The sequence below is a fragment of the Ursus americanus genome, chromosome X, assembly GCF_024610735.1.
Source record: "Ursus americanus isolate L20-20 chromosome X, mUrsAme1.1.p, whole genome shotgun sequence".
Classification (NCBI taxonomy): Eukaryota; Metazoa; Chordata; class Mammalia; order Carnivora; family Ursidae; genus Ursus; species Ursus americanus.
The window spans coordinates 18,191,554-18,218,015 of NC_142164.1; the positions used below are offsets into that span (position 1 = coordinate 18,191,554).

Sequence of the window (26,462 nt, forward strand, 5' to 3'; positions counted from 1 at the left end):
CCGCTCGACCGGCCGGCGGAGTTGCGCGCTAGTTGCCGTTTTGGCGCCCGAAGCCCCCAAGCAGCGCTGTTCCCGCGGCGCGTCCCGCTGGCCGGGCGCGGGGCGCGAGCCGCCGGGTGGGGCGGCGGGGGGAAGGAAGGACCGGCGGCGGCGGCGGCGGCGGCAGCGGCAGCGGCGGGCTCGGCCGGGCCGGCGGGTGGAGGGCACGCCTTTGGCGAGGCCGGGCGGGGTTGGGGCTGGGGTTGCCATGGCAGCCGCTAGCCGGGGCGGGAGCCCCACGCCCGCCGCCGTGAGGGAGCCGGGAGCTCCGAGGTGTGCTCCGCGCGGACTGAACCAAGAGCCCGGGAGAGGGGGGGGTGGAGGCCCGGCCGGGCGCCCCCTGTGCCCCAGCGCGCCGGTCAGCCCCGGCCGGGGGTCCCCGCGCTGGGGAGCCAAACAAAAGCTCCTCGCCTCGGGGTCTGAAGGGAGGCTCGCGGGAGCCCTGGGGGCCGCGGGGCGGGGAGGGGGGGCCGGGGGGAGCGCAGGGATCGTCGCCTCCGTCCGGGAGTCCCCGTGCGCGTGTCTCTCGCCTTGTCATTTTACACCCCACAGCGGCGACTCGGAGCAGGGTTGCATGTCCCAGCCATGAAGTTCTGTAGGTGGGGCGGGCTTTAATTTGCTTATATCTAATGATTTCAGGAGCCTCGCTTTAAAATGGCGGCATTCAGTACGCACCCCTGCTAAAGGCTCTCCCGGCACCGGGGCCACCTCGCGCAGCGCTGCTTTTGCTTCTGCCGCTAACAGATGGCATGTGCCGCTGTCGCTGCCGCTGCCCCCGCCGCTGCCGCTGAGAGCAGGACCCCTTAGCCCCCGGGTTTGCGCTAGCAGCATAAGGTAAGGCTGGAGATGAGTTGGGATTTGTGAGAGTGGCTGCCTTCCTAAGACGCCACCGAAGGCAAACGCCTTTTAAACTTTAGTTTTCCAAGTGGCAAGTAGAAGGAAAAGTAATCCTGCAACTTTGTTGCAATTTTAGGGCTTTGATCTTTCCTCTTCTTCCTGTTCTTCCGTCTTTCTTTTTTTTCTACTTTCTTTTTCCTTCGTGTTCTTCTTCTTCCTATATATATATATATATATATATATATATATATATATATATATGTAATTTAAAGGAATTTCTTGCGTGGCATATCCTCAGCAAGTGCTTTTAACAACTAATGCCCCCATGTTCATGCGAGATCGTGAGCAGTACCACAGCTTCCTTGCAGAGCGGTGTCTTCTCCCGCTCTGGATCGACACATTTGGCAGCTTGCTTTTACTACCGGCATTTGAAGGGCGTCAGGCTAGATCTTAGGAGACTGTTAAAAAGGTAACTTTATTTTTAGCATTCACACAGTCAGCTTTTATGGTAAGGAAACGCTATTAAATCAAAAGGAGGCACGAAACTTAACATTTAGGTGATTCATTTGTGTAGTGTTAACATTACTGTAGTGGACCTACTGTGTGCTTTTCTGACTGCTGTCTATTAATTGATATGTATAGATACAACAGTGAGGGTGAATTTATTGTATTGCCGTAATTAAGGTAGTGTGTTTTAGAGGAGTTCTTTTTTCCTAGATGTTCCTGAATTGCTTAATTGAGCTCGGGTCTCCACCTATGGGATAAAGCCTATGATTAGGAGCTGCTATCGTATCTCTACACATGTATTAACTTTGCGGGAAAGTATTCATTAAAACAAAATTATTACAAGATTTAATTTTGAAATGACTGCTAATTTTTCACTGTGTTGACTCCCCGGTTTGATTGATAAGTCTGGGTGATTACTGATGTAATGGTTGGAAAGTGGACTCTTTGAAACGGCAGTACAAGTGACTAGGCATCCTTAATACAATTCATCCGAGGTTATTTTTTCCCCCTCTGATAAAAGGCATATTGACAATGAGGCTTACTTACCAGAGACCTCAGATTTTTCTGATTATATTCATATTTCATATTCTCTTTTTTGCCTATGCAAATGTTTAAATACTTTTTAAAAGTTGTTTAAAAATTTTTTTTCCCATTATGCAGTACCTTTGAGGGATGCCCTGATGTTTATGGAAACTTCCCTAAACATAGTGTATTTTGCCCATAGCCAGCTGATATTATTCTGCCTCTGTCTACTTTTTACTTCTTCCCAAGCAAGAGAAGCCACTTGGCTGACAGACTCTCCTGCTATTAAATTTAGCAAGCTTCTGGGAGGGGGTGAAAGAGATTGTTTTGCACCTATTAAAGAAGGGTGCAGTTTTCCTGCCCAGGTGCTGCAGAGTGCCTAGAAAGGAAGAAGTGAACCGTTTACAGTGGAATTTACTATATAATAAATTTTGCATCAGTGTTTCCAGATCATTGTTCGGAGAAGTGTGTGGGGGATTCATTGCTTCACATCCGAAAGGAGAGCTCCTACAGGCGGAGCAAATAGATAGCCTGCATCCTACATCCTTGCCTGGGGAAGGGGGTGGAGGGTGACCAAAACCCAACTTATCCCATCTTTAGTGCTTAGAGACTTAGAGCCCAGTTCAGCACACTCGGCCTCCTGATGTGCTGCCTTCTTGCTGAGTGACTTTGGACCAAGCGCATCCCTTAAAAAAAAAAGTGAAAACACTAAACCTTGGGACCAAAATAGACAAGCTAAACCAGTGTCAGTTAGCTAAAACTAGAATAGACAAGCTAAACATTTTGCCAGTTAGCATTCCAGCTCTATATAGTGATGAGATTGGAGACCTTGTGTGAAAACATCAGTGAAGGGGTTTGCCAGAAAAAAAAAATATTTTGAGGGAGGATTGATACAGCGTGAGGCTGGAGGTGGTGACTGCATGTTTTGCTCTCCTCCTGAGAGCCACTTCATTTCTCTAATTTCCTTTGCTGCTTTAAGTGCTCCTAATGATTCCCAGGACTACTATAAAGTACCTTTTTTCTCCTCAACTGTCCACTGCAGGCATTTCGTAGCAGCTGCTTTTCCAGGGGGATAAAACGGATGAGTATGAGCTGGTACCCAAAGCATCTTCGGTGTTCCCTTGCGCCCACCCTTTACCTAAGCAAAGCCTCACACAGAGCAGCTACTCGGGAGATGCTGAATCAAAACGAAGAATGAATCATTTGTAAACTCACAAAAGAGCAGATTTCATGGCCAGCTTTTAATTGCGACAGTCCATTCTGGGGTCCTTGCAGGAACCGAAACATTTAAAGTAGATGAGAAGGCACGCTCTCCTAATTGTCTGCCTTCTGTTTGCTTCTCACTGAAATGCCAGGCTCTGGTGTAGTTCCTTTTTCTGGCCAGTAGGTGCTTGATGATCTGCCCCGCTCTACGGTGTGAAAAAGTAACCACAACAGCTTGAGGGGGGGGGGCGGGGGGAGAGGTTTTGTCTTTTGAGGCTGTGCGGCACTGCACGTGGTGAAACAGGGACAGTCTCTGGGCTGCTGTGCAGATGCTGACAATATAGTTTGAAGTACAATTTTGTTCTCTACCCAGCTGTCTTTAGATGTGAGACGGAGGGGATAGGAGGAAGGGGGTGAGGAGTCATCAAGTGACGAAGGTTTTCGTTCCTAAAATCCTGCAGTTCTCCCACTTAATAGCACAATAAATTCAGGAAGGGGGCGGGATTTTGCTGTTTGGAAATAAATAATGTTGGCTGATAGGGTGGCCAACAGAGTTTGGGGTACAGCAGACAAGAATAAGTTACAATACATGTTTGACAAGTAATCTGATCGTGTAATTAAAGGTGGATAATGGTCACTGCCATGTTAAGACTATCAAGTGTCTGAAAGAGCACAAGGCTACGGTCACCTTCTTCAAACTTCTTCCGTGCGTGCTGTTGCGTTTTCTTAAACGATGTCTCATAGGCTGAATAGATGGATTCCCCCCACCCGCATTCTCAGTGTATGTGATGTCACAAAACAGAAATCAGAAGTTGTGGTTTTTTTTGTGAGCTCTTTCTGCCTCTCCTGAGGTGTGTGATACGGTTGTCACTTTGAAAATAGGAAGAAATTTGTACCTCAGATAAAACGAGGTGGCAATTTTTTTTTTCTCTAGGAGAATAAACTGTGTTTGGGAGCAAGGAGTTTAATTTTAATTACCAACCGAACAGCAAACACAAATTATGACCAAAAAGAAAGCAATTAGATCTGTATTTATGTGGGCTTTCAGATCTTAAGGAAACCAGATGGTTCCAAGGCACCCAGCTCTTCCTGAATGGTTCTATATCGCCTCAAGACAGCCAAATGACAGTGTTGGAAAGACAACTTTGAGGATTAGGATAAATAAGGTATCTATTACATTATCAAGTGTTCATGACATCCATGTGACCTAAAAGGGATCAGATAGGTATTTTTCCCCCCGGCTCATTCTAGTAACAGCATAGTATCAATCCATCATTTATTTCTGCTTCGTATTAAGTGGAGTGACAGTGTTTTTAAAAAGATTGGTGGGAAGCATAATGCAGTCTGGAAAGAGGGACCTTATTTTTAGGTGAGAGATAAAGGTATTCCCAAGTGGTCTGGACACATCCACAGAAGCGCACACATGCGTGTGTACACAAATTAGTCGTCACTTTGGAACAATTTATACAGCTATGCATTGCTTTCTGCCTGAAGGATTATGGGAAAATACCTACTCAATTCCAGGCAGTTAACTTTTGGAAAAAGGATACTCAAGAGGAAGGAAGAATGAAAGGAAGGTTGATTTAAATGCACACGTGTGTGTGTGTGTGTGTGTGTGTGTGTGTGTGTGTCTGTGGTGTATGTATGTATGTGAATATAATATACATATATATCCACATGTGTATTCACATGCATACGTATATGACACACATATACATTCTCCATCTGTATGTACATGATGCTTTTTAAGAAACTCAAGCATAGTCCCCCCTGGACTCGATAACAGCCATGAGAACAAAGTGTTAAGGGGAAGAAAGGAGGCTGGTTAGAGATTTAGGAATCAATTAGGCACGCTTGTTAAGTACTGTGTCCACCCTCAAGGCCCACTTCCATCAGTGCTAAGTCGGCTGATGAGTAGGAGTGATTTGTTTCCCATTTTAAGCAGGAGTTCGTTTTATGCCTACGCGGCGGGTAAACCTAAGGGGCCCAGGAAGAAAGGGCCTCCAATTGAGAAAGGCAGTCTGGAAAGAAATGCGGGGGGTTGGCACTAGAAACTTCCGACAGGCTATTTGATCTCGTGAGGCCACCGGAGCGTCCTAGAGCCTGGCGGTTTGCTGGCTCTTCTTTTCCACTTTGGATCATTCAGATTGCCTCCAAATTGTCCTCATCGGATTCTTTGCATCCCCTGCACTTGGTGTGGAAGTTTGAGAAATGTTTCTTCAGGCTTATTCGGGGTCCCTGAATGTCCAGGTCACTCATTAGGCAAGCGGCTGGGTCTTCCGACCTCTCATCCTCAGTGCCTGGCATGTAGTAGGCTCTCCGTAAAAGTTCGTTAAATAGGCGGAAGTGTGGCTTAGTCTTTCTAACTTGTCCTTAGATTTTTATGAACACCTTTCCTGTGATGTCAGGTAGCAGTATCTCTATCTTTAGTGTCCCCCTGGAGTGAGTTCAGGGCTGAGTCCTCCAGAGCGGCCTACAAGCCAGCTGCTGTGTTTTTTGCCACTTGCAGTTGTATTTACTGTACCCACCTCCCGTCCCAGGGAAATCAATCTTCAACAAGAAGTTCTATAGAAATAGTTCTGCAAACCTTTGCACCAGATTAAAAAAAAAAAAAAACACCACACACACACACACACACACACACACACAATGAGAAACACTGGGACTCGGACGCCTCGTGCCATGCGTAGTTTAGAAAGTGACGAAGTCACAGACAAAAACCAAAAGGACCCTGAGAGCTGTCTCATTTGCAGTTAAACATGGATTGCCCATTTGGAGATGAAATTTGCATAGGTTTTTATTTACCAAGACACAGGTTGAATAGCGCCTCTTTTTACTGGATCCAGAAAGCACAGTCCACGCGGTACAAGAGACAAGAGCTGCCGTTTCAGATCTCCCACAATCAGCTTTTGCGGTCTCCCCTTATGTGGCAGTATGAAGAGACCAAACAAGGGGATAGGGTTTTTTTTGAGGGGGGGGTGGCCTGTTAGCAAAAAAAAAAAAAAAAAAAAAGAGCGAGTAAAAAAACCAGAGAGCTTGCATTTCATCTTTTGTCTTGCAGTCTTCAACCTTCATGAGGGAAAACAAAACAGTGCAAAACAAAAGCACTGTGTATGATACTAGCTTGGGCGTATTTCCCTTAATATAATTCCCATTTTGTGCTTTACAAATCGAGACAATGAGGCGGCCACATGCTGTTAAGGGGGCTGCTTTATTACGATTAGGTTCAGGTACCATATAATGTTTTTTCTGAGTTGCTAAAAAACATGGAGACACATTCAGCGAGACCCATGGCACAGTGGAGTTTGCCTTTGTCCTCCAAAAAGTTGGCGTTCAAGCGATGATCCAGTTGTGGGTGCCGTTTTGTTAACAGGCACAGTGATGTTTGTCAAAATGCTTGCTGTCTGTGATGGATGAGGAGCCCGAAGAAGAGGCCTGTGTTCTTTTCCGAAGTGATTTTGAGAACAATTTAAACTCCTACGTCGTTTATGTGAGCACTTTTCCTAAGTAATTGGATAGCACGAGGAGAAACGTTCTTCGCTCACCCAGAAGTATGAAGTGGAAAAATTGTACACCTGATAAGGTCACATTTTAGGTCTAAGGGCTTCCAAATGCAGAAAACGGGGTGGAGGTGGGGGTGCCAGGATAACCTGAGCTGTTTCATGAATGCCCGTGGCAGTGGCCTCAGGTAGAGAGAGCTTCCTGAGAGCCTGGGTCTGGGCTCTGATTGACAGGCACCCCAAGAGAGGGGGCCTTTTTGAGAAACACCTTAGGTTTGGGGGGGCACTTTTGCCTAGACAACGCGCTGCCTTGCTACCATGTATGAATCCTCTTTCTCGGAGAGAGAAACCTGGTTTGGCTGGGGGATTCATTTGCACATACTGAGAGCCTCAGCATAGTGATAATAGGAGGGCAAAATGCTTTTACTTTCTGGCTAAACCTCCCCTTCCAAAACTCCTTTGTATTGAGAAGTCGACAGGCTGGAACAATGTGGCATAGGGCTTGGCATTTCACACTGCTGGAAAAAGACAAGAATACCTCCACGTGTGGCAAAGAGTGTGATGATGATGACAATAGTAATAAAAGGATCTAAAATATGATTGCCTTGGAAAGCTCTCATCTAAGCACGCGTTTTGAAGTCGCGTTGTGGGATGGTGAGAGAGCGCCGGGGCAGAGAAACCCACTCTAAGAAGTGAGTTCCCCTTCTCTGGGATGCTGGAGTCCGCAGTCCTCTCCCTTACTAATAAAATAGTGTTGCTGGGAATTGATCTTAAATGAACAGGAAACGATGAGGCTAGCTGATGTCCAGTTCCAGAGGCTTCTTTTACTAATACAGCCCATTCCTGTAGTCCTTAGAATGCATGTGTTCAAGTGACTGGTCGTGTGATCTGCGCTAAGTAAATTTGGGGGGGGGCTGTAAAAGTCACATTTTTTTCACTGTCAAGCCTCCTCCTGGCCTTCTGTCTATCCCCAAAGAAATTTCCGTATATTTAGCCATCGAAGAAAACAGTTCAGACAGAGACGCTCAGAATCGGTGACCAGCAATGACAGGAAATGTTGGTTGTGCCCCGGTCTCCTTCGTGACTTCGTGAGACCACAGCTGGCTGATTTGCTTACAGCTTCCTGTTTGGGGGCTCTTTGGGTCAAAAGTAGCAGTGCTTTCCATATAGATTTTTTTTTTTTTGCTTTATTCTGTAAGGCCACAATAAATCTGTCACTGGACTGCATGTTTTGTATATTTTATGGACTGTATCATGTGGTTTGAGTTTAATTTGGAAGGCAGTGCTTTTATAATCAAGAGTCCCCCCCACACACACACGTGCAGCTTTAGGGTCTGGGATTGCACGGGGCCTTCGAAAGTTTATAGCTCTATTTACACAATAGTGATTGCCGAGGAGGGCATTTCCTGCCAGTTAATGACCGGTTGGAAAGGCCAAAAGTCCAAATCCAGGAGGAGAGGATTATTCATTAAATGCCACGGAGGGACCAAAGCTCTTTTATCAGGAGGTGGTGAGGAGAAAGTGAAACCACATTCTGCCTTTTGAAGAGCTCAGAGCAGCGTGGCCAGCGCCCCATGTGGATCCGGGCTTCGTGGTATGGGCAACGGAGCTGCTTTTCAGGACAGGAACCAACGAACTGGCCCACGGGTTGCCAAATCAAGCCTCGGGTGGGTAGGGCATTTCGTTTTTGGTGACAACCCAGTGGAGAAGGGACAAATAAGAGGAGGGCCCCAAACTGGCCCACGTATTCATAACTGTGGGGAAATGCTCAACTCACAGGTGTTAGAGCTACCTTGAAAACCTGTAAGATCACATGATTGACTTTCCTAGTTGGTTGAATAACTGATCCTTGCTAAGGTGGACGAGGACTTGGGGATGGAAGGAATGATCTCTTCTCAAGGTCAGTGTCACAGGACACCAATATTCCATTTTGATTCCCTGATAATGAAGGTAAATAAAGTGCACTAGGGGCACTTTGCCTTTTGTGGAAGTGCCTATGAGGGTGAGGGCCGTAATATTAACCGTTTAACCTAAGACATTCCCAGGAAACAGCTGTGTCCCCAGTATAAGTCTTGCCCGCTATAAAGCAGCTGAGGTGTGAAGAGTTTGGCACCGATTTAGAGCGAAAACAGAGTCAGACAGATACTAGGTTCACATCCAGGAATCCCGGACTTCCTGGCCTGTCCTTCACTCCCTTAGTTTCCTAAGCCTTCAATTTGCCAAAATGTTAAATGTTCACGAAAGATTAACATCTGTTCCCAGTTCTTTAGTAGATACCGCCACACAAGGGAGGTTGTGTGACACCCCCCACTCCTGAACATAGCTTGATCCTTTACCTTGAAATTTTAATTTCTTTCATATCTTCCACATTGTGAGGGGAGTGCAAGGGGTGGGCTGGACCTCTAAAATACAGGCGGTCATTACAGGCCAGACACCTGGCTTTCTTCAGGGGATTGGGTAATCTGTCACTTGCACAACAAACCAAATATTAAGTTTCATTTTTGGGTCTGGCAAATGTCATTATATGCTTTTTTAAATATCCAGTAATCCAAGGATTTCTGGTCATTACCAGTTCACAAAATAAAAGAGTTTTCTGAAGTTTAAAACACTCTACAAATGAACTGTATACCCATTACCGTTGTTGCTATTAGATGAGACCTCGAGGAGATTTATAAATGGAGTGACTGGATGAACTACAAAACGTATTTTTTTTTAAAAAAATGTGATTTTATTTTTTGAACAGTCACGAGTTCGAATGTTAAGATACACTAAAATTTCGCAAGCTCAGGTTAAAGACAATATTCTGGTTTACAAAATGTTTCGGACTGAGAACAAACAAGATTTTTCTAAGTAGATGTTCTATTGGCCTGAAAATTAACCCTCGTTTATAATTAGCACAGCTGCATTTAAATAATGATCCAAAAAACGTTAGAAGTATCTTGTTCTAAGAGATTACGTACGTACCCTTCCATCTTGACATTATTATTTTGTTTAGCAGACTCTTTATAGGTTATTCAAAAATATGTTTCAAGGTGGCTCAGGTAACTATCACAGTCTGTCCTGGTGGCATCAAAGTCTACGAAGATTTACCCTATTTATGGAGCCAACGTTACCTTGTGGTTTGGAAAAAGTCTATTCGTTCTCTCATCGTAGTTTTTAAGTGGTAGGCAACAACTCGTTAACGCATGATGAAATCCATTTAGTAGGTTGTGACTAGCACTGTTTTAAACAAAATGGAATAAAATAGTGAGAAAATATCAGAATATATCATGTAGGAAGGTTAGATATTTTTGGTGAGACTTTTTCAGATCTAGACACATACGTACTTAGGACGTGAAATGTGTTTCTTACTATTTGTTGCTGGCAAAAAGGTTGAAAAGTCAGTGCTTTCTTTAGTGGATGTTATTTCAAACTGGCTCAGTAACGGTTCGTCGTCTGTTTTTGAGGGGAAGGTGGTCAAGGGATGCCGGGGACTAGGGTGCTGACATATTGAGCAAGGTTAGTTAAGTACCTGGACAGTCAAGTGTCTGTTTTTCAAACTGAGAAGTGAGACGTACTGCCATCGGAATGCTCTAAGGTTTAATGTCTATGGTATTTTGTAATCCTGAGGAGATGCCCTTTTTAAGTATTATGTACTTGCCAACTGGTATTGCTAAAACATGAGACACAGAAAAGGCAAAAGAGGACATCTTAGGGAAAAAAAACACACTAAAAATCTTGGGATAGTTGGACCTGAGTTGCTTCTAGCACGGAAAGAATGGTCAAGAAAATTTAAATGTAGGGAAAAGCCCACCTTATTTTAGGATGAGTTAAATGTATGTTACAAGAGTTCAAAAATTGCTTTTGAATTTTTAGAAATCAAAAACGGTCTTATCCAGAGAAAACATATTTGCAAGAAGAAAGCTGATTTTTAAACAAATATAAATGTACACATTTACCATATATTGGAAGAAAACCTGAGCATGGTTGTTTTTTCTGCAGCGAACAAAGGCACACATTAAATGAATTTGAAAATTGTGGATGGGAGGCAGAAGCTGAGTGTCTGTTAAATATACCTAGGATATTGATGCGAATGATTATACAAATAGAGAAGACAATAGCCACATAGCCTTTCTCGTTACTATTTTCTACTAATGAGAATTAAGCCCAATAGTAGAAAAGAAGAAAAAGATTTACTCACAGGAAGTATTAAGAGATTGGAAACACCCTTAGAAGCCTGGACAATTTCTACATATTCCTTTGACTTAAATAATTGTCAGAGGGGAGGAAAATATTGCCTTCTGGGGCTCTTGGCATCTCCAGTTGGATCCTAAGGATTTTTTGGCTTCGCTCCCACCCCCTCCGCCCTCAGTTGCCTCCCAGTGTCACTAAATCTTACTGCTGCTTTCTCAACTCTGAGAATTTGAAATAAAATTAGGCTTTTCATTAGAGACATTTAAATGTTAAACTTAAGTTACCGCACTGAAAATAAAATACAGTCTCAGTTCTATTGAGTTGGTAACTAAATTCTGTCATTGTAAACGAGTTCTCCCTCTTCAGATACACCCTATTTCAAACTTAAGAATAGAAAAAGACTTAACACAGCTAATGGTTGTGTAATTAGCAATCAGTTAATGAAATGAGATGTAAAACAAATTAAGCACAATAATAAAGTGTTACTCCATCACACCCCCCCAAAAAAACCCACCAAAAAACCTGGTTACATACGTTACTGTATTAACGATGAGAAAAACGAACACACGCTGATGGGTGACCTGCAGACCTTTCCAGATCCTGGGAGTGACAGCTTTTAGCGGTTTCTCATTCTGTTCATTAAAGCTCTTTAGAAAGCGCCCCTATGTATGTTTTTAGGCCGGAGGATAACTTTGCTTACAGCATTGATTGCACCATAAACAACATTTACAGAGTAGCATAGAGTAGCTGTAATAAGGCATGGGCATTTAGAGCATGAGTTAGTCAGGATTTCCAGCTGCAGTAAGCATATGGTTGGTTGTGTGTTTTAGGCAAACAAAATTAGTCATTGGTTTGGGGATTCAGCTCCTTTTTTTCTTTTTTTTCCTTCACTTTAGCCTTCTGGGGTTTTGGTTATGGAATACTTGGCAAATGATTAGTGATAAGAAAAAGCTCTGTAAGAAGGTATGCTAAACAACTAAACGCCAAGCTCTCGTTCATTTCACACGGCATTCTAGCGTTTCTCGGTGTGTCTGTGAAATATTATGATCCCTCGTGTGACCATCTGCCAAATTACATTTAAAACTTTGAGGTGGACACAGGACTCAAGACCTTCAACAGGCGAGTTCCTTTCGTTTATCGCGAACAAAAATTTCCCTCAAAAGGCAATGAGACCGTGAAGGCAAATGGACTTCTAGAACAAAGAAGGAAGATGGAAAAGAAGAGAGAAATGCTAGGTTTGCTAGTCTTTTTTTTTTAAGATTTTATTTATTAGAGAGCGAGAGAGAGCACAAGCAGGGGGAGCAGCAGGCAGAGGGAGTAGCAGGCTCCTCTCTGAGCAGGGAGCCCAATGCGGGGCTCGATCCCAGGACCCTGGGATCATGACCTCAGCCAAAGGCAGATGCCCAACCATCTGAGCCACCCGGGTGCCCCTAGATTTGCCAGTCTTTTGCTGGGATAATTCCTTATCCCATAGTCCTCATTTTTGTGGAACCCTATGGGCCAGAAGAAAATGAAGACATTGATATTGCTGTTGGCTTATCCATGAGGAAAACCCTTTGGTCTGAAGCACTGCAGCCATTAGCACTTTGCAGGAAGCCTGTAGTGATGAGGCAGAAGGAAAGCAAGAGCCTCATCATCTCAGCTCGAGGACAGGAGCCCCAGCTCCTATTGCTCCGCATGGTAGGTAACCATTCAAACCAAACCAAACCCTCTCGAAACCAGAGGTGGTTTGCTTTTAAGTGAAAATCAGCTGGGTGTCCTTGGGGTCCTATAAAGGGAGTATTGTGAAGTACGCATCCAGACTTCTGAGATGGCCTACTTTTAGCTCCCTAAAGCAGAGCAGACTTAGGAAATAGGAAGTCAGAAGATAAAACCAACAACCATTGCTTTTTTTGTGTGGCACCAACGGTCCCTTTCTGATTTGCTCGGTGGGAATAGTGGCAGAGACTGTCACCAGGTGAGATTTCAGGGGCCTGTGACTTCCCTGGACACATGCTCACGCTGGTGGGCCCCAACAGGGTGACACGGGCTCTTAGAGTCCTTGAGTGGCAGCTTTTACTACCACCTGCACCTCCAGGAATGTCTTAGACTTTTAAATCAATCTTAATATCCGTAGGCAGGAGTTTATATATAGGAATAAAATTTGAACCCCCATTTTCACACCCAATAAAAACGTCCTATAATAGGTGTTTATTTAGAGTCAACTGACATTTATCGAACAATTACTGTATGCCAGATGCTCTACTAGGTGCTTTCATTTTGTTATGACAAAATTTCCTTTAGCTATGAAATACCACTGGTTCTATCCAGCAAATTCTCTCCTTGGCATCTAATAGTTATTAGGCTAAAAATGGCACCTTTAATTCTTTACTCATTTTTCAGTACCACCCCCTCTCCCCCAACACACAATAATTTCTTCTTTGTCTGGTCCCGTCGTCTTCATCACTTGGGGACCAACTCATGTCCTCTGGGCAGCTTCTTCCATCAGCGAAGGCATTTGTCTCCTGGGAAGTCAAGCCAACGTTGATCTCTCACTCATCCCGACAGAACAACAACAAAAAAAAACTGGTTTTGCTCTCTTGGTGGCTGGTGCTGCAGTCGGATAGGAAACGTCCGTGGATGAAGAGTTAAGGAGTCAGGACAATGATGTCGAGTGAAACAGCGTGTAGAAAACCCTAGAACAAAGTTGAATTGAACTTGTCCAGAAGGCAGAGAAAGTAACAGAGCTGCCATGGGAGTTGTCACTCACCTCCAGGAGTGGCCAAGGCCGCCTAAGGAGCATGGAGAAAGGGGGGGGCGAGGAGGAGGAGGAGGGATCATCTCTTTGATTAAGGGAAGAAAAGAGTGCTGTTGTGTGTTTAAGGTAGGAGTGACTGAGATCATGCTTACTGGCTGGCAGGGAGGCGGAGGTGAAGCAGAGTTTGATCTTTGATCCTCCTCTAGCTCACCGACCGTAGACCAGAAGAAGTGTCTGTAAATGGCCAGATACGTGTAGCGTGGCTCCCCTGCTTGCGCAGCGACTGCATTAATATGCCCAGTAGTACTCGTGCAGCCAGATTCAGTAAACCGTGAGGAGCTCTCCTGTTTATTCTTTTTGCTCTTAAGGTGTAGGATTAAGCTTGCCACAAAAGAACTGGGATAGGTTGGAACAAAACAAAGACAGTGGAATTCAGCCAAAATAATAGATAAGATAGTTTTTAAGTGGCTTTCGAGACCTCTCGGTGCTACTGAATTCGTGCACGTGTGACTGACATCTTTCTATAGGTCGGGCTCCAGGAAAATGAAAGTCAAGTGGGGAAAGCTGTAAAGAATAACGAAGATTGGAATATAACTGCCAAGGATGTGCTTTTCCTTTATGATTTCCTTTTAGACTAGGATCCCGTCTCAGTCCTTCATTAAGTTAGAAATTTCAACACGGGCAGCACCTTCCCTGTGGTGCGTCCGGCAACTTCCGGTTTTCGTGGATTTTCCTCTTTGACCGTGTAATTCAAAAAATAAGCCTCCGGTCCAGATTCAGTTCTTATTGTAGCCACCCTCCCCATGTTCCCTTTTAGAACGTATTTTATTCTTCCTTTCTCAGCAGCTGATGATTATCAGTACAAAATATCTTGAACATAAGCCTTGTACTTAATGTCTGGGTTGATGTTGATTCTAGTCAAAGAGAAAGGTTGTTGCTTTGAGGTTCTGAAAATGCTTTTTATTCTAAAGAAGAAAATGATGCAAATTTGGCGACATGTTGAAAAACTTAAATCTTTGAAGTTATTGTAAAGGTACTAATTATCTAAACCCACATTCCCCAGTCTGTGTTTATTTTGCCACAAGTTCCAGGTAAAAAAAAGGGGGGGGTTCTTCTTAGGTTGGATGCCTGGGAATTGATGGTTAAAATGAATACCACATTCTGAGGATTAAACTGCATGAAAGCTATATTCCCTACTCCCTCCCAAAATATCTGGACACAAATGTATATGAGAGTGTATGTGTATATACGTATATATAATTTTATAAATTCAACTTTTGTTTTTTATACTACATTTCAAGTCACTGGGCAAACGCTACTTGTTGATAAGAATTTAAGACTACTCCATCAGCAGATATCAAAATAGTTGCATAACATCTTCCTGCCAAGAGAAGATACGGCACAAAATCAGCAGTAACTTAGATTAAAAGACTCTCCTCCCCAGGAAAAGTGTTTGTTAAATAGATTTCTTTTTTTTATTTTAATGATTTTTTATTATATTATGTTAGTCACCGTACAGTACATCCCTGGTTTCTGATGTAAGGCTCGATGATTCATTAGTTGTGTATAACACCCAGTGCACCATGCAGTACGTGCCCTCCTTACTACCCATCACCGGTCTATCCCATTCCCCCACCCCCCTCCCCTCTGAGGCCCTCAGTTTGTTTCTCAGAGTCCAGTCTCTCATGTACTATTTTTGTCTCCTACTCCTCCGCCATCTTCGTTAAATAGATTTCTAAAACAACTGGGAAATCTTTGCTTTTACTTTCCTGTTCGTGATTTCTAGTTTAAACAGCTTCCTTACCGTGTGACACTGGAAAAAATAGATATCTAGAGTCCCCTAAATCGAGAAGCAAGCCAAATGGTTTTACATTTAAGTTATTGAGGATATCTTTGTACTTTGTTCAAGTAAAAATATTCAGCAGATCCAAACTTAAAATGATAGCATGAATGGGCTTATTCAGTCCATGATCAACAATTTTCAACTCTTTGCTTGATAATTGGAAGGATGGCACAGGAATGCAAGTTCATATGGTTGGTTTAAATTAAGGCTATTGTGTTGAGGGAATCAAACAGCTTGGTAATCAAGTTATGAACTCTATGCCTCTCTTAACTAATTAATTTAGTCTGATACCTCTTCAAAGGTCGTGTTCCATATTACCAATTAACTATACCTCTTAGGCATCTCAACTCCATCTCCAGGGTCTGTTCTCTGGTTTATTATTATTACAATTACTTATTGGATTCAGTAAAAAAAATTGAATTTGCAAATGGGTCCTTTTTGGGTTTGATTAGTATCAGTGAAAATACCTTCTCAGAGTCTTTTTGCTCAGTGAAATTGTATTTTTTTAACAATGAGGTTTGCACATTGAAGTTAAAATTAAAATTATTAATAATAATTAAAATTAAAATAATATAGAAAAATGCTTCCCAAAAGTCGGTACCATGTTATCTTTGTGTGTATGTATGATTAACGTTGTAATAAATACCGGAGAAATGATCACTTGTTTGTTGAGCTTACAGTGGGGAAAATTCCAGCAAGGAAGACAAAAGTGAGTGATGGGAGAAAGCCTTTGCGTCCAGTTCTCCCCGGCTGTGTTCGGTAGAGAGGAACACTTACTCAGAGGTTCTGTAGCCTCCTTTCTTGGCAAGAATTTGATTCTTCCAGTATTCGGTTTGAAAACCGTAACCTTCTACGTGTAGAAGGGGAAGGGGCCAATTTATCTGACTCCAGTCAACAAGCTACACAAATTCATATGAAAAAAAGCAAATCTGCAAAAAAATGCATGGGGAGAAATCAGGTATACCGGTTGTGTGTGACTTTTGCAATGAACTTTCTACAGCATATCAACCCTGGCATCCTTCCAAAGCGGGCTTTGACCAGGTAATCACTATACCTATAACCTTGGAAAATTGCTTTGGCAAGAAAATATATCAGACATCATGTCTTCTTTTGGTTTGGAAATCCCTATTTACAGACTCCGTATTTATTAGTTTATAATAGGGCATCCTAAGTGCTAAATGCCTCCTCTCTGACACAAATGCACCTAAACACACAGGAATAGTTTTGACATTCATTCATTCATTCATTCATTCATTCATTCATTCATTCATAGTTTTGACTTCTATTTAAACCTGAGTTCTGTAGTTGATTGCAGTTGTGTTACTCATCTGTAGTGGCTGCGGACCTTTTGCGGTTGTATCATCCCATGAAATATCTGGCCTAAAATCAATCAATCATACCTTTTTATTTAAATGTAATATGAATCCTCACCAGTTTTTAGTACCGGAACAGGCCTCACTATAGAACAATCTATTAGGGAGGGAAAAAGAGGAAAAGGAATATTAAGAAGTGATTGGAAGGGATGACATAATTTTGTGCTTTTTTAAAACAAAGTTTGCTTATTTATTTAAGTAATCTCTACACCCAGCGTGGGGCTCAAACTCACATCTCTCACATCCCCGAGAGTCGCATGATCCGCTGAACTGAGCCAACCAGGCGCCCTGTACTCCTTTCTCATGGCAACAGTTCCTTACTCCGTGCCAGGCAGTGTGATAAGCACTTTGCACACATCCTCTCGTCTCATCGTCACTGCAATCCTGTGACGTTGGTGTTATTATTTATCTCCTTTTTACAGATGGGGAACCTGGCCCTCGGAAAGATTAGTAGCATGCCCAAAGACATTCTGCTAGTAAACAGCAGCGTCCAAAGTTGGACTTCACCCTCTGACTCCACAGTCTATGCTTAAAATCTCCACGGTTATATTATGGACATATTTTTTTTAAAAAAGATTTCACTGGGAACTTGAGTGTGCCGTCTGTCTCTTTTACAATGCATTAGTGACCTAAGACTGAACACTGGGTAAGGACGGCGCTGCTGGAATGAAGTAAACATCTGGAATGACCAAAAGCTGCAGACTTTCCAAGTTATAGAACCATAAACTCTTGGAAGTGGAGGGGAGAAGGCATCATTCAATTACAGCACCCTTGTGCGGGATTAGTCCGCTCTGCACACTACTGTCGGTAACAGTAACCAGACTTTTAGAAGTTAGATTATGGTGAGATATATACTAATATTTAATAGTGGTGGTGCCTGATATTTTTATAGCACTCTTTTGTTTCGGAGACTTTAACGTAAACTCTACTGAGTGCACGCAGCGATCACAGCATATTTTAAATCCCGGCTTGATTTTTCTGATAGTTGACCTCCCAGGACTTCTGTGTGTCACTTTCCTTCCCATCCCACTTGTAGCTTTTTTCCTTCCCAGCCCACGAGTCAGCCAAGTTTCTTCGTGCTGAGGATAGAGCCCTGAGCAAGTATTCAAGAATGTTTTAATATGAAGGTAAGAAACCTAGATGGTTTTCTACAAAGACTTTCAGAAGTAAAGTAACAGCTAAATTGAGGGGGTTGTTGATCTACTTTTCAAGAGAGGCAAAAAATAAAGCTAAAAATGAAGAGAGGCAATGGATTGAGACAGCTTTGGACTCCCACTTATTCTGTCACCTTTAAAGAGAAAGTTGATTTCTGACATGAAGACCCACACTCACCATCTATGTGCTTTGTGACGATGGTGATCCCACCATGTCCTGGGCCCCTTGCCACGCCACCCTGCATGTGGACCAAATCTTTGTTTTCCCACCAGCTAGCGTAATGTCTTGCATACAGCAGGTGCTCACTACTTCTGTTAGTTTAGCAAGTATTTGTTTAGTATACATGAGGTATTGAGCCAGTGACAAGATAGATAAGAGGTGTCCTTGAGGTGCTCACAGTCGAGCCGACAGCTCATCAATAGTTCCACTATCATGTGCCAAGTGTTGAGCTGGAGGTGGGCAGACATGTTGGATGCTGAAACCCTGGGTAGAATTCCGTGCTGGATCTTTCATCCACTCCTCTGATATGCACATCCCTTCTGGGGCATTGTCCCCTACATCTGAACCCATTCAATAAGAAGGTATTCACTTTTAACAAGACAGGGAAGTTAATCCGCATTTTCCTAATCGCAAATGTCTGCGTCATTGACTTCAAATCTGTGAATACCATGTAATTACAGATCTCATTTCTAAATAAAATTTAAGTAGAGCTGTTGTTGCTAATGCTTGGCACCTCCAGAAATTATATCTTCATAGAACTTTTGAATAATCTTTACAATTATTTATTTATTTATAAGCCCTACACACAACATGGGGCTTGAGCTCAGGACCCCGACATTAAGCCCCGACTGAGCCAGCCAGGTGCACCAAACTTTACAGTTTTTTATAAAGTACTTCGATTCATTATGTGCCCAAATCCCTAGTAATAAACCTATAAATCTTAAATGATGTGTTATGCATGTTTGTGCCCATGGGAGGCAGGACAGAGTGGTGATGGACAGCAAGGATGCTGGGGCATGCCTGAATTTGATCTCTGCTTTACTACTCATCCACTGTGTGGCCCTGGACCAAGTTATTGAATCTTTCTGTGTCTCAGTTTCCTCATCTGGAAAATGGGGACACTAGAAGTGCTTGGGTGGCTCAGTCAGTTAGGCGTCCAACTCTTGGTTTCGGCTCAGGTCATCTCAGGGTCCTGGGATCGAGCCCTATATTGGTCTCCACGATCAGCGTGGGGTCTGCTTGTCCATCCCCCTCTGCTCATCCTTCTACTCATGCTTTCTCTCCCTCTCTCTGTCTCTAAAATAAATAAATCTTAAAAAAAAAAAAAAGAAAATGGGGACAATAACAGTACTTACCTCACAGGATTGTTATGAGCAATACACGAATTCATGTATGTGAAAAAGCTAAGATTAGTGCCAGGCACATAGTAAACACTGTGCACATTTGCTGTTATTATATTTTCAGTTCTACTGCAATTACACACTTTATTCTGTTTTTCATAAATCATACATACTCCTCTTTAAATGACATTCAAATCATTAGAGATTGATGTGAAGGGTTCTCTTACGTGGAGTCTCTAGTCCTCTGAGTGTTTTCACACCAAAAGCCAAGTAAGTTCGCAATTATCTATACTCGGAAATGAGAGGCCAACTTTGACATTCCTTTCTGCTCCTGTTGCATGGCCATAGAGTTTGACAATAAATCACACGACTACCTCCTTTCAGCTTGGTAAAATCTCCATAGCTCACACATTATCCCATGCTAAGGGATCAGTGCCTTTAGAATGTTCGATGTGTAGCTTGGAAGCGACAAGAAATAAAGCATATACCACAGAACTGGGTTTACGCTTCTTGACCGCGTCGATGCCATGCTGTTTGCCAGCCTTGTGATTTCTGGGCGTATTTCCTTTAGTCGACCGGTAACATCTTTAGCAGGATGCTGTCTGGGGGCCAAAATCCAATGGTGAGTTTTAGTCTTCTACTGCTGATTACTGGTTTTGGCAGTGCTCCGGAATTCTGCGTGGCCAAGACAAATTGACAAATACAAAGTCGTTTAGAGTAACAGTGAATTAACACTGAGATTACTGTTTGCCTTTCATCTTTCTGTATTTTTTCACATTTATTATTTCCAGGGCAGTGATGATATAGTCATTTTCAGGATTAAGCGCAGGGAAAAAAATGCTGAAAATGGCACAGAGGAGTGAAGCCTATACTAAGTACAGTTCAAGCCGGGGGCCAGGGGAGATCCACTTCATGGACCAAGCTGGTACAATTTCCTCATCATTATGTTTAGACGACGATTTTATCTTTGTCATTAAGTGGCACCATATGGATGCTGTGCCCACCGAACCAGCTTCCTCAGTAGCAATAAGTAAATGGGTTAATTAACTTTTACATGTATGGTGGTTATCAATTTTTATTCAGAAATTCCCTTACATAAAATACATAAGCAGTTAGGTTGGGTTTAGAAATTCACCGACAGCCTTTATAACCTACTGTAATTATCCCCAGAAATCAACATGTGTTCAGTGACTAACTCTCCAGAGCTTTTACTAAGATAAATAAACAGAAGCAGCACTAACCAGTTCCCTTGCATTTCCTAATCTTTGGCATGCCTTTTGGTCGTATTTTAGACTTAAGGGGGGCTCTGTCTCTCCTGAGGAATCCAAACTATGCTTTCTCCTCGTTGGCTGGCTGGAAAATTTAAATCTCCCTCTCGTTGATCAACTTCAGTCCCTAGCTCGTATATATCCCTTACACTGTGCATATGTCAGGGGATCTGAACATGTGGTTTGCATTAGCGAGCAGCCAGCACAAAACAACAGTGTGATAGTCCAACAGTATGCATCGGTAGATTAAGATACTTACCGGGGTACTGCCTTATTGGTTGGAACATAAACACGGACCAGAACACCCTTTCCACTGCACACTTCCTGGACGCCCCCGTGATTCAGCAACAAAAATGTAACCAAGTGCCCAATATATGTTTCAAGACATGACTGGTGTTTCTAATCATGACCCAGAATTATTAGAAAAAGCATAATTTTGTTTTCCCTATGCTATCTCTAAGGGGGCAACAAAGTTTGATAAAGCATTTCAGAAAGATATCTACCGAGACGGATTAAAAGAGACAAATAGTAATGTGTAAAAGTTTCGGTTTTTGAAATCTCATTTTTATTGATCCCCTCCTTGCCTGACAGTTCCAGTAAATGAGGTGTTAATATAATAAGACCTCAATGTGAATTTATGGACTTTTGTAATATCTTTATGGGCCAGCAGTATTAATAAAAAGTATTTGTCATTGAAATTATGGTGTTGAGAAAATTATTTTGGGATCAGAACCAGAATTGTAAAGAGGTAGCTACTTTCAGTGAAAGCACTTCCAAACTCATAGAGTTGGGGAGGGGGGGAGAATACAGAATATTAATCTTGTGCGTTCTCTTTTTTAATGAAATCTGATTGAAGAATCACTTTCTCACCTAATAATAGTCTAAAGGAGTCTGGTGAAGAAGAGTCTAAAATGAACTGGCATCACCGCTGAATTTTTGCATGCACACCTTTTTTTTTATTTCATACATATGCATTTGTATCTGGAGGGAAATTATTTTCTTTCATTAATATCATACATGCTTCAAAATACTTCTGCATTATTTAGAAATAGCAATGTAAACTAAGAGGATAAAGATGAAGAATGCTCTAAAATGTTTTTTGAAGTTCAGTTTGCCAGTGGAGATTTTTTCAAATAACAATAACACTTCGCTTATCCTACAAGGATTTTCAAATGGCGTGTGCCTGCAGATGTCCACTGCTACCCTGCGTTAGAGGTAGTATTCTCCTGAAAAGCACACTATACGAATGGGAATGTTGCTTGTGTGTGCTCAGGGAAAAGCTACATCATTTTCCTCGGAAGCAGGGCTTTAGGAGTTAAGGTCAGCTCTGTACCATTCAGTGTAATGAGCAACGAATATTCTAATTTATTTAAAAGAGTTACAACCACCTCGACAAAATAAATACAGAGTAGCTTACAAAACGTGTCCTAAATAGAGTTTTCTACTTGCAAATATATACACTTAATTTGCTTGAGGGAGGCTTTTCGATAGGCTCCATATTATAATCTGATATTTATGCTAACAAATATTTTTGAAAACCTACTATGTGCTCAGCACCAGAACTGTTTTGGTTCCCTTTTTTCCGCATTACTCCCTTTCCATTTGCTTGGTAATCCTCTTTTATCATTTCAGCTTCCATCTACTTTCAGAAAATGGCGTTTCAGATGGTTTTTAAAACAGGTTTTTCTTACCTCTGCTTAGCATAACGAGTGTGTTTGGATAGAAAATACAATAGGACATTTTTGGTGTGATTTCATCTTTAGCTGAGACAGTACCATTCCACTGATCACTAATGGTTTTCCTGATTTTTCTATTGACACGAATAACCTGGTAAAGAAATGAGGTATGGAGTTAGTGTTTTCCTTAGGTTTTAACTCTCATTTCTAGTTTCCGCTACATGTAAAAATGGAGAATCCCTCCATTCTTTATCTTACTGACCTTTGCAACTCTAAGGAGCGGGTTTCCTTGATTTTAGCTAGCAGTATAAGATATATTTAATTTTGGATTCCTATTGGAGCATCGTATTGTTCCATTTACTATGAGTTGCTGACACATTTTCTCAAATCCACTGAAATAGTAATCAAGTGGGACTCAACTGTCTGAAAGCCATAATCAATGAGAGTTTTTTATCTGCATTCGATTGTTATGAGAAATAAAATATGAATTTACCAGGGATTAAGTATAAGAAAAAAATAACCTGTATTGTAGCTTAAGGTCTATTCATATTGAAGCCAAAGCCCAATAGCTTCCATTAACCTTAATAAGAATTGATGTCCAGGGATGCTGGTCTTAAGGCATTAGAATATCTCTAGTAATGAGATAAAGATTTAATTAGGGTTATTTTATGTTGTTTAGTAAGACAAAAAAGGACTGTATCGAAAAGATTTCTACCAAAAGTGATTCTAATTACCATGATTTTAAAAAAAATCCTCCCAGTATTTTCATTAATTCAGTCTGCTTTATATGATCTACTGATTTTGGACAACAATGTGCTTTATCTTTTCATAAAACTGGTAAGGAAAGCTATGTCTTCTCATGCATCCAGTTGTTATGTTCACAATTTCATGCCACATTCTTTTTCTCTTATCCCTTAAAACAAATTTCAGCCGACCTCTTTTAGGTACAGTGAGGACTGAAACTTTGTTAAATTTACTATCTATACAGATTATGTTTGATTGATTATGAATGAGAAATCCACTCATTTTCTAAACATTATCCATTGTTAGGAATTGATATGCAATTGATTCAGCTGAAATAATCTGTATATATTTTAAATACCACCAAGGTGACAAAAGCAGTCAGAGATATTTTATGGGGTACATATTTTTTGCTTGCATAGGTATGCAAAATATGTGTATTTAAGGCTTGCAAAGGTAGCCTTAGGCAGGGAAATCCACTATGCTTGCAATTCTGGGAGCTGCCACCAGGTGGCATAATTAACATCTTTCACCATCTTCTTTGTTAACAACCTCAAGGCTTTCTTTGGTTTTTCCTTTAAGGAGAACTTTTCCTTTTAATCAAAATACTTTGTACTAAGAAGCCCTGGGCCATATGCCTATATACGGCTTCCTGTAGGTTTTCTGCTTATAGATTTCCTTCTACTGCTCCAGTTAATTGCTTTGCTGCCAGAACATTGCCCTAAATGACTGAAGTCTGATTTCTCTAGGTTTCAAGTGATGTGTTGGTTCTTTGGCACTCTTTATATAGCAAAGAATTTTGTCGTGTTCAGTACAATGTCTCACTAGATTTAGCTCCTTTTTAGCCAGCAGTCTTAAGATTCTATCCCTTCCCCCAATAACAGACATTTACACATGAACACACAAACGTACACACACACAGACACACGAGTTTCCAGCAGCGTAACATACATACATACATACATGGCTGTATCTTCCTTTGGTCTCTGAAAAATCCTACGGTGGTCTCTCTTCCACCCAGCCAGCTTCTATAACTCATTCTAACTCCTGCTTTCTTTTGGACTTTGATGCTTAGATTGTTGTAAAAGCTAATTTGCATCAAATAGTAAAGATTATCTATTAACTTCCCTAGCTGGTTGTGGGCTGTTTTATAGTCTGCTTTGTAAAAGCAGGCCATTACTCTATTTCTCCTGAACATTGGAAAGCATTAATTTCAGCTTCCCATTCAAATAAATAGAATAGGTTTTGAGTTGAGACACAGTGGCTTCAGTTCTTATGATCATATGTATTCTCATGCTATGGAAATTAAGAGTCTAAATATGAAGAAAGAGTACAGAAAGAGAGAGAAAGAATTAATCAGACACTAATGGAGGGAGGGAAGGAATGAGGGAGGAAGGGGGAGAGCTATTGAGAGATTGAGTTTAAAACATCTCCAAGGTATAGAACTAAGGATTCAACTCTGGTTATTAGAACTGAGCTTGCGTGCTGCCTGTGTCACTAACTCTTTGTAACTGTGACCGAGTCATTTATTCTTTATAGTTCTATCGTCTTGTCTGAAAAATGAGGGCCTTGGCCTGGAGGTCATCACTGCTCACATTGTGAGCCTGTGACTCAGGCTCATATTAAAGGAGAAATGTGGGGAATGCATCGGTGCTTGAGGTCTTGCTTGGGTTCATGATTGAACAACTCCACGAGCAATAAAAAATACAGATCATTATACATAATGAAAATGTATAAGTTCATTCTCTTCCTTTTTGTGTCCTGCATTTCCCGGCCTCGCTGCTGTTAATGTAGCGCTCTGCATTCGGGAGACATGGGTCGATAGAACACTTTCGTCCACACATTGAAGGAAAACTAGAACTCTGCAGTGGGTCTTTCTTTCTTCTTGCATGGACACAGTCAGTGTGATGGACAAGAAATACTATTCTGGATAAGAGAGAGTCTTCTTTTTCTTTTTTTAAGATTTTATTTATTTATTCGACAGAGAGAGAGAGACAGCCAGCGAGAGAGGGAACACAAGCAGGGGGAGTGGGAGAAGGAGAAGCAGGCTCCCCACTGAGCAGGGAGCCCAATGTGGGGCTCGATCCCAGGACCCTGAGATCAGGCCCTGGGCCGAAGGCAGACGCTTAATGACTGAGCCACCCAGGCGCCCCAAGAGAGAGTCTTCTAAGAGGGCACAGCTCGTCATTCTAGAGTTCTAGGAGTTTGTGGTTATAAAGCAAGTGAGATTCAGAACTTCCTTGCATGCTACCTCTAAGAAGTTGGGGATGTGAGATGATCTCCCCAACTAGAGTATAAACTCCTTGAGAGAAGAGAATCTGTCTTACGTGCATTTCATGTCGCCTGCAGACCAAATGTAGTGCTGTGCACGCAGCCACAAGTTAGCGATGCACTTGCTCACTGATACCGTAATAAAAAGTTACTGACTCAGGGCATCTTAGCTTCACATGGTGATGGGATGTTTCTAGGCCAGTTTCCTAGGCCGTGTGGTAGAAACCCAGCGAAGAAGAGTGCACCACCTAGGGAAGCAGCCCGACGTCCTGTGAGCCAGCCCTTCGCTGGGCCTCTCTGTGACTCTCTCTAGTTTTCACCTGTAGATCCTTCTACGATTTTTTATAATTACTTTAACATAAGGGGATGAGGTGTGTCAAATTCCTCTTCCCATAGTGAACACGATGAGGTGATTTCTTTTCGAAGCACTTAATCACTGCTTATTTTGTGCCAAGCGCCATTGTAAGTCCTTTATAAATACTAACACATTTCAATCTAGAAAACAACCCTATGACATAGATGCTGTTATTGGCACCATTTTCTGGGTGAGGAAACTGAAGTATGCACGGTTTAGGTAATTTGTCCAAGGTCCTCCAACTAGTAGGTAAGAAGTGGGATTTATGAGTAAGGCCTTCTGACTCCAAAATCCTGTACTCAGCCACAGTGCTGTGGTGGGATATTTTCCCTGGGTTTAATGAAGAAGCAGGAATGTTTCAATGTTTCTCTTTTTTGTTCCCATAAGTAAATACCCAGTTGTTGAAAGGTTCCCATTTTTCATGGCACTTTATTTACTTATTGTCAAATTAGCTTTGAGATCTGGGAGAGGTACTGTTAAAGATCTAGAAATCATCTATTCTACTTGTTTTTGCCACCTCGAAGCACTACACCTTTATTTGGATTACATAGAACTTTTTCCCACTTAATGAATTGATGTTGCTAGTATCTGGGCAAGTTTTACTCTAGCCTCTGAGGATGCTGTTACATCAGCTCTGTTTTCTGTCCCTAGGGCATCTCTTTACTTTTTTTTTCCATCTAGGCCCTTTGCCCTCTCCCACACTGGATTTCTTTAAATGTTTACTTTGGCTGAAGTCAAGCCCGAAACATCAAGTAAGTACTGTAATTTGCTCACTTATGTATTTTTTTCATTGTCTTCAGATTCCTCGCAACCCACCTTCCATGTCTAATACCGACCACACTAGGCCATTAACCTGAGCTTATCATCTGCTTCCCTTACACCAGGGGAGTTCACATCTGCCCTATGATTTAATCCAGTCAGG

The 26,462-nt window shown here is 42.1% G+C and overlaps 1 protein-coding gene and 1 long non-coding RNA gene across 6 annotated transcripts in view; one reads left to right on the forward strand and one right to left on the reverse strand.

The window, feature by feature from the left end:
• The first annotated feature begins 578 nt into the window (after nucleotides 1-578).
• Nucleotides 579-26,462, forward strand: part of MBNL3 (muscleblind like splicing regulator 3) — a 106,461-nt gene continuing 80,577 nt past the window's right edge. For 2 of the 5 annotated variants that reach the window (XM_045795957.2, XM_045795960.2), the window contains exon 1: nucleotides 579-873. The gene's annotated coding sequence lies outside the window, so the exon portion shown is untranslated. The remainder of the gene's footprint in view (nucleotides 874-26,462) is intronic. The other 3 variants (XM_045795961.2, XM_045795959.2, XM_045795963.2) reach the window with 2 other exon arrangements.
• Nucleotides 19,307-23,964, reverse strand: LOC148106841 (uncharacterized). The gene is made up of 3 exons (XR_015723252.1): nucleotides 23,878-23,964; nucleotides 22,189-22,324; nucleotides 19,307-19,904 (listed from the first exon to the last, which is right to left on the reverse strand). It is a non-coding gene; the product is annotated as an uncharacterized LOC148106841 (long non-coding RNA).